Raw genomic sequence first — 7375 nt, 5'->3', positions numbered from 1 at the left:
ATTGCCCTACTTTATTGCAATAATTATAGTAATTCAATAAAAATAAGTTATTTTCTGAAAATTTCCAGAACTTCTTATTTTATTGATGGTATTCTGAGAAAAATCAGGTTTATGCATAAAATGAGTTTTAGATATTTTGGTGGATTTAATTTGTTTCTTGTATGAATTGGAAACTTTTAACAACATACCTTGATGAATGCTTCAAGAGGGATGAAGATTTGAGTATAATAGATTGTTCTTGGATGGAATATGAGTATTTCTTTGAGGAAATTTCGAGATTGAGAGTGAGAGAAAGATTAGAGAAGGTTTAAGTGGTGAAGAGAATAATGTGTTGGGAGAAAAAGGAAAGGAAAGTGGATGGGAGGTGTGAGTGGGAGACCATGGGAATAATCTTTTTGCTTTTGGTGGTCTTCATAATTTCCCACTAACACAAGCATCTTTTACATAATTAATATAAGAGTTTTATAAAATTTAATGTAAAGTTTATAAAAATAGAGTTTTATAAAATTTAATGTAAAGTTTATAAAAATGGAGTTTTATAAAAGATGAGTTATTATTTGATTATAACAATCTACTTTGATTTGAAGTTTAATTATAGCATTCAAGTTTGATTCTTTTAAATTTAATTAGAGCATTATACTTTGATTTGATTTTAATATGGTATCATAATTTAATTTGATTATAGTTATAACGTTGTACTATACAATGTTGCTATTAACGTCAATTTATATCGTAGTGTATGAGTTTTGATCCTATTAGCGTCAAGTAATCTTGAGTAGGGTTTGAATGAGATTGAGAGAGGCTTCGTTTGTGATCTTTTTGAGTGTCCGGCTTCGCAACGTAAGGTCCATAGACCCCGTTAAGCCATGATTTAGTGTCCTACACAATCCCGATGATTGTGCAATAGTGTTTTATCGCTTTGGTTCATTGTTTAGCACTGTTAAGGCTAAGGAAAATCAAACACATGAACTTTCCAAATGATGTTTTCTCATTAAAATAGCGAATTATACAGTGATTACATAACGTAAACCCTATCATACAAGGGTTAATGGAGTTGACCGGTTTGACTAGTTGACTTTGTTTGACTTTGACTTGACCGAAATTTGATGGTTGTCACAAAAATATCTTTTAAAAGCTAATGTGGACTTTTAAAAAATGTTGCAATGCTTTAAATAGAAGTTGTCCCTCCTTTTCTCACTAACCTTTTTCCTCTATAACGTCCTCTCTCTCTCTCTCTCTCTCTCTCTCTCTCTCTCTCTATTACCGGTGGAGAAAACACCCACCGGAGATGTCATTTTGTGGCCAAAGAGGTGGCATTAACCCCTTATTCGGTTGATGAGCAAACCCACGAGCACCCCCTGAAGATTAGTGCCCCTCCTGCCCCATTTCCTTTATATTTTTGTCGGATTAGAAAGAATAAATTACACGAATGGTCCCTATGGTTTGGGGTAATTTGTACGCTTGGTCCCTAACTTATTTTTTAATGCGGAAAGTCCCTACTGTTTGTTTTGTTACGCACTTGCTCCCCACTGTTTGTTTTTTTACACGCTTGGTCACAATTTGTTGTCGGAGCATAAGCGAGCAGTTGAGAAGCTGCTTGAGCAGCCCCTCGTTGCACCCACTGAGACCGATAACATCTACACTGCTTCCGTTCTTCTCTCCTTCTTTGGTTCAATCAAGCACCAGAGATACTTCCCATTTTTCTGCTTTTGTTTGTTCCTCTCCCAATCAGACAATGACCAAAAAAATTTCCCCTCATTTGTGGTTGTAGACCAAATCAACCTCCCATTTGTAGCTGTTCAAATTAGCCCCTCCATTTGTAATACTTGACCAAAACAACCCTTCATTTGTAAGGTTATATCAAAACAACCTACTTTTTTATTTAAATTATTACAAAAACTACCCCTCTCGGGTAAATTGATACAAAACAATCTCTGTGGTTTGTTTTAGCTCAAAGAAGTGTTGATTTAGAGGTTCTCACGATACACTTCAAATAAACGAACCTAGATCGAGATCACGTATCGAATCTGAGTTTAGAGGCCCCTCCCTTATGATTTTATGGTTTTTAGGGGAGAATATATGCTCATTTTTTGATGTACTGATGATTTACAAGTTTTTATACCCAAATATGCATCATACTTTGTTATTAGTTAAAGTTGTGAAATAGCAATCTAAAATGTGATAAATCTCCAATAAATCTATTAAGTTAAAGTAAATTACTAAAATATGATATGTTTATACCTTGTGTGAAATATGAATATAAATATTAAGAAAAATCACAAGATTATAAGTAGATTGCTATAATAATACAAATATATTTGGTGATTTATAAAGATTATGGTATTTTTCATATATAAGTTTGAAATGTTGAAAGTATGAAAAAAAGATATCATATATAATCAAAAATTATATTTAACATATTTAGATATAAAAGAAAGTATATTACCTTAAACGGTTGAAAAACAAAGTTTGAGAAAATATAAAATGATTAGTTTAAAATATCAAAAATCGACTATTATTATTATATTCTTTGATATTATGTAAAAAGGAGCTTAAAATGATTTTTTAATATATATTTCTTTAATTATTATAAAAATATAAATCATTTTTACTAAATTATGAAATTAATCATACATGATAGCATGATTGATTTCCGAATTTTAAGAATTGTTGTCTAAGATATTATGTATTGTATCAATTATGTAACTTATTGATTATTATGAAAATTGTTGGTTTCACGTTGGTTGAAACCTGAAAAATGTTATAGAAGCAGTCGTTATGCTGTCTAAATTTCATCATGACAAATAATAAAATTTGAAAATATGTTAAGTCTTATAATGTTAAGTCTTATGAATCTCAAATACTATAAGACTTAAATCAATAATTAATCCTAAACATCAAAGAATTATAGGTGTTTAATGAACTTATAATGGAAAGTTTAGGATTAAGATTCCTAGACGCGTTATTAGGATCCAACACACACGGGACTTTCTATATGAGTTATATTCGTTTCTAAAAGCCATAGGAGATAGGATCATTTCCTAAGTTATATGGGTTATGTTGTTGTGTATATTGAGACCATTTGTCTTAGTAAAAGTCATTTGTGTTATAACCGTTAATCTGTATGGAACGTGGAACGTCAGGTATAGATCGACGATACTGATTTATACAGGTATACATCCCGCCAATGGCTGTTAGCTACAACCATCGTCTGATGAGTCGAAAACAGATGTTGATGTTTCTATATTATTTACTCCACGACGTTGATAAAGTGTTGATGTGGAACTTTTAACATGCCCCCTTTTAGTGCTGGTGCAGAGGCTGCGAGTTGCAGTTAATTCGGTTATGAGTTCATTATGGATCTCAGATTCGTTTCTTTATCTTATAGAAATGAAATAAGATTTATACGTTGTTTTAGTTCACTTATACTAGTTAAAAGAGGTTGTATGTGGTGAGATAATTTGTGACTCAAAACGATAAGTGTCATTACGAAAAATTAAGTCATATAACACTGTTTATGACTCAAAACGATAAATGTCATTACCAAAAATTAAGTCATATAATACTTAATTAACATTATAACATGATTGATCAATGTTTAATAGCTTACAGTTAATAAGTTATTTATATAAAGCCTACATTTTGAATGAAAACACAATGTTTATGTGGGAGGAGTTTGCCCACATTGAATAGGTGTCTGTTCCCAAAATAGATAAGATAACACTTAATAATTACTATGTCATGACCTTACAAGTTTTATAAACTTAATATGTACGAGTTTTACATATAAACTATACAATTACTTGTAAGAAACTTTAAGAGTAAAATTGATTATTTGATATTTTCACAAAAAATAACATGTTTTATTTTTATATAATTTGGTATTCAAAAATCCTTATTTTACAAACCAAAACACGTTTTTATTTTGTTGAGTGATTTAACATCTATATTGGAAGATGAATCATTCCCGATTACCCCCGGCCACTCCAATTTCAAATATTTGTTAAATCCTTTTTGTGCTAGATGGTGCTTTCTTTGCTACAAAGTGGTCCTATCTAAAGCCATATAATATTAGTCAAAAAGACATTCACCAAAAACTTTTTTCCATTAACAAATACATGCAATCATATCCATATATATATATAATAGGGTTTTTACTTTATCCCTTCACATGATACTGGACAAGTTTTTAAAATTATTTTTTTGAAGAGGAAAAGAACAATTTTATCTTTTGTAAAAACCCAGATCAAGAGGAAATCCCTTTTACATCGTGTTTTTTTGTTTATTTATTTGTTTATTATTATTATTATTATTTATTTTTTTTTGCATAAAATTAAATCTTGTGTGCTTTAATAAGATCAGTACGTCTATACAAACACAGCAAATCCTTGGTGTCTTGTTTTGTAGTATCTACATTGTTTTCGAAAAATTTGCTAAATATCGAACAATTATCATCGTATTAGATATTTTGTTGGGTTAGTTTAGTACTAGACACTACCCACGAATGTAGAAAAATATTCTTTTTAGGAGACTACGTACGTACTAAGGAGCAACACACACTTATTAATACCACAGTGAGTCCATTCCCTCGCACGAATACCCCAACAAATGCTACCAGTTAGCATCTTTTTAACAACTAAGACCACCCTGATATTCTAATAGTCAACTACTCACCCTTACACTCATAGATCAGATAGATGAACCCCATGGAGGTGGTGATGATGGTAGTAACGGTGGTGTTTTGTTACTGTTGTGCAGTAGCAGACCAAAAACACAATCAAAAAACGTATATCGTTCACATGGACAAGTCAGTCAAGCCATTAGTGTTTTCCGACCACCTGCAGTGGTATGCAAATTGTATGAGATCCGTTTCCGAGTCCACGAATATGTTGTATGCGTATGATTATGTTATGCATGGGTTCTCGACCAGGCTAAGTGTTGATGAAGCGAAGCAACTTGAACAGCAGCATGGGATTTTGTCGGTTCAAGAAGAGGTGATATACAAGCTTCATACTACTCGGTCACCGGAGTTTCTTGGACTACAAAGCCGCGGCATGATCGTTTCTGGGTCCAAATCAGGTGGTGATGTGATTGTCGGAGTGGTGGATACTGGTGTGTGGCCGGGAAGTAAGAGCCTAGACGATACAGGGTTTGGCCCAATTCCCGTATCCTGGAAAGGTGAATGTGAGACTGGTACAGGTTTCAATGTATCAAGCTGTAATAAGAAACTAATAGGCGCCAGGTACTTCTCGATAGCATATGACGCAGCTTATGGACCAATTGATGAAAAATTGGAATCTATGTCTCCTGTAGATGATGATGGACATGGAACACACACAGCAACTACAGCTGCTGGTTCCATGGTCACGGGAGCTAGTTTCTTTGGGTTTGCAAAAGGAACAGCACGTGGGATGGCCCCTCATGCAAGGCTGGCAGTTTATAAAGCATGTTGGGCTGCGGGATGCCATGGAAGCGACATATTAGCTGCCATGGAAAAAGCAATCACCGATGGTGTCCATGTGTTATCAGTGTCGATAGGAGGCACGCTTTCTGATTACACCAATGATTTCGTTGCTTTTGGAGCATTCAAGGTAGTATCACATGGGATATTTGTAGCAAGCTCTGCGGATAATAATGGACCGGAGCCTTCAAACATAGCGAATGTCGCTCCGTGGATAGCTACAGTAGGAGCAGGAACACTTGATCGTGATTTTCCGGCCTATGTTACCCTCGGAAATGGAAAGAAATTTAGAGGAGTGTCACTTTACTCTGGAAAACCTTTATCACGTACATTGATTCCATTGGTTTTTGGTGACCTGTGTACGCCGGATTCGTTGCCACCGGAAAAAGTTGCCGGCAAGATTGTGATGTGTGAACGTGGGGAATTTTCAAGGTTGGAGAAGGGCAAGGTGGTGAAGAAAGCTGGAGGTGCTGGAATGATTCTAGCTAACCCTGATACATTTGGGGAAGAACTCATGGCTGACCCACATGTCCTACCAACCGCCGCCGTAGGTGAGAGAACTGGCGATGCAATAAAAAGGTATATATCCTTGGATAATAATCCAACGGCTACGATTGCATCTGGAGGGACCCAGTTAGGAATCCAACCATCACCAGTTGTCGCATCATTTAGCTCTCGAGGTCCCAATCCCATCACAGCAGCGATACTCAAACCTGATTTAATAGCGCCAGGTGTTAACATTCTAGCAGGTTGGACCGGAAAAGTCAGTCCAACCGGGTTAGCCGAAGACCCTCAGCGAGTGGAATTTAACTTCGACACTGGAACCTCGATGTCGTGCCCACACGTAAGTGGGTTAGCCGCCCTGATAAAGGCTGCCCACCCTGAATGGAGTCCAGCGGCTATTAGATCAGCGCTTATGACCACCGCATATAGCTCGTATAAAAATGGTGAAGGCTTGAGAGATGCTGCAACCGGAAGACCATCAACCCCGTTTGACCATGGTTCAGGGCATGTTGACCCGGTTAGAGCCCTTGACCCTGGTCTGGTCTATGATGCTTCTGCTAACGACTATTTGAGCTTTCTTTGTGCTTTGAATTATAGCTCAGCTTCAATTAAGATGTTTGGAGGTGGAAACTTTAAATGTGGAAAGAAAAACAGGGTAGAAGATCTTAACTACCCGTCTTTTGCAGTGCCTTTGCTTACGGATTCCATCAAAGATAATGGAAGCAGTGGGCCAACCGTTGTTAAGTATAGAAGGAGTCTGACAAATGTGGGCAATCCAGCAACTTACAAGGTTTCAATATCATCAAAGGTGCCGGCTGTGAATATCACGGTTGAGCCTGATAAGCTAACGTTCGTCAAGCAAGGTGAGAAGAAGGCATATACTGTCACATTTACTGCTACTTCCATGCAATCGGGGACTAAAAGCTTTGCTTGTCTAGCATGGTATGGAGGAAAATATGTTGTAAATAGCCCAATAGCTTTTAGCTGGATGTGATTACCGAAAAAATATTGTAATATTCATCGTGGCCAAGCAATGTATTTTCCCTGGCTCTATGGTTACATAGATTTTTTATTTTTCTTTATAGAATATTGGCCAAATGCAAAAAGTAGTATACTTTGGTTTACTTTTCCAAAATCCATAAAATAAATCATAAAAGCCATTTTGCATTATCTTTTTCCAAACCAAGTCAATTAGCCGATTAATTACTTTCATCTGTGCAACGTGTATTTTTGAGTGACTTGGCGAGAAAAAAAGGGATATGGCCTTCCATACTATTATTATTCTTAGACAAAATTACATAAATGGTCTTATGTTCAAAAAATAAATAAATACATTGCAAGTTTTTTTAGGTTAGTTTTTAACACGGATGATCCTTTTTAGACTGTACACATAGTCGGACCTTATGACTA

At 35.4% G+C, this 7375-nt stretch overlaps 1 pseudogene; it reads left to right on the top strand.

Moving 5' to 3' along the window:
- Nucleotides 1-4471: 4471 nt before the first annotated feature.
- Nucleotides 4472-7014, top strand: LOC145108552 (subtilisin-like protease SBT1.7 pseudogene; annotated as a pseudogene).
- The last annotated feature ends 361 nt before the right edge of the window (nucleotides 7015-7375 follow it).

This window comes from Lactuca virosa, chromosome 4, assembly GCF_052849685.1.
Source record: "Lactuca virosa cultivar CGN04683 chromosome 4, Lactuca_virosa_CGN04683_v6, whole genome shotgun sequence".
Taxonomy (NCBI): Eukaryota; Viridiplantae; Streptophyta; class Magnoliopsida; order Asterales; family Asteraceae; genus Lactuca; species Lactuca virosa.
This window is presented reverse-complemented; position numbering and strand designations above follow the sequence as displayed.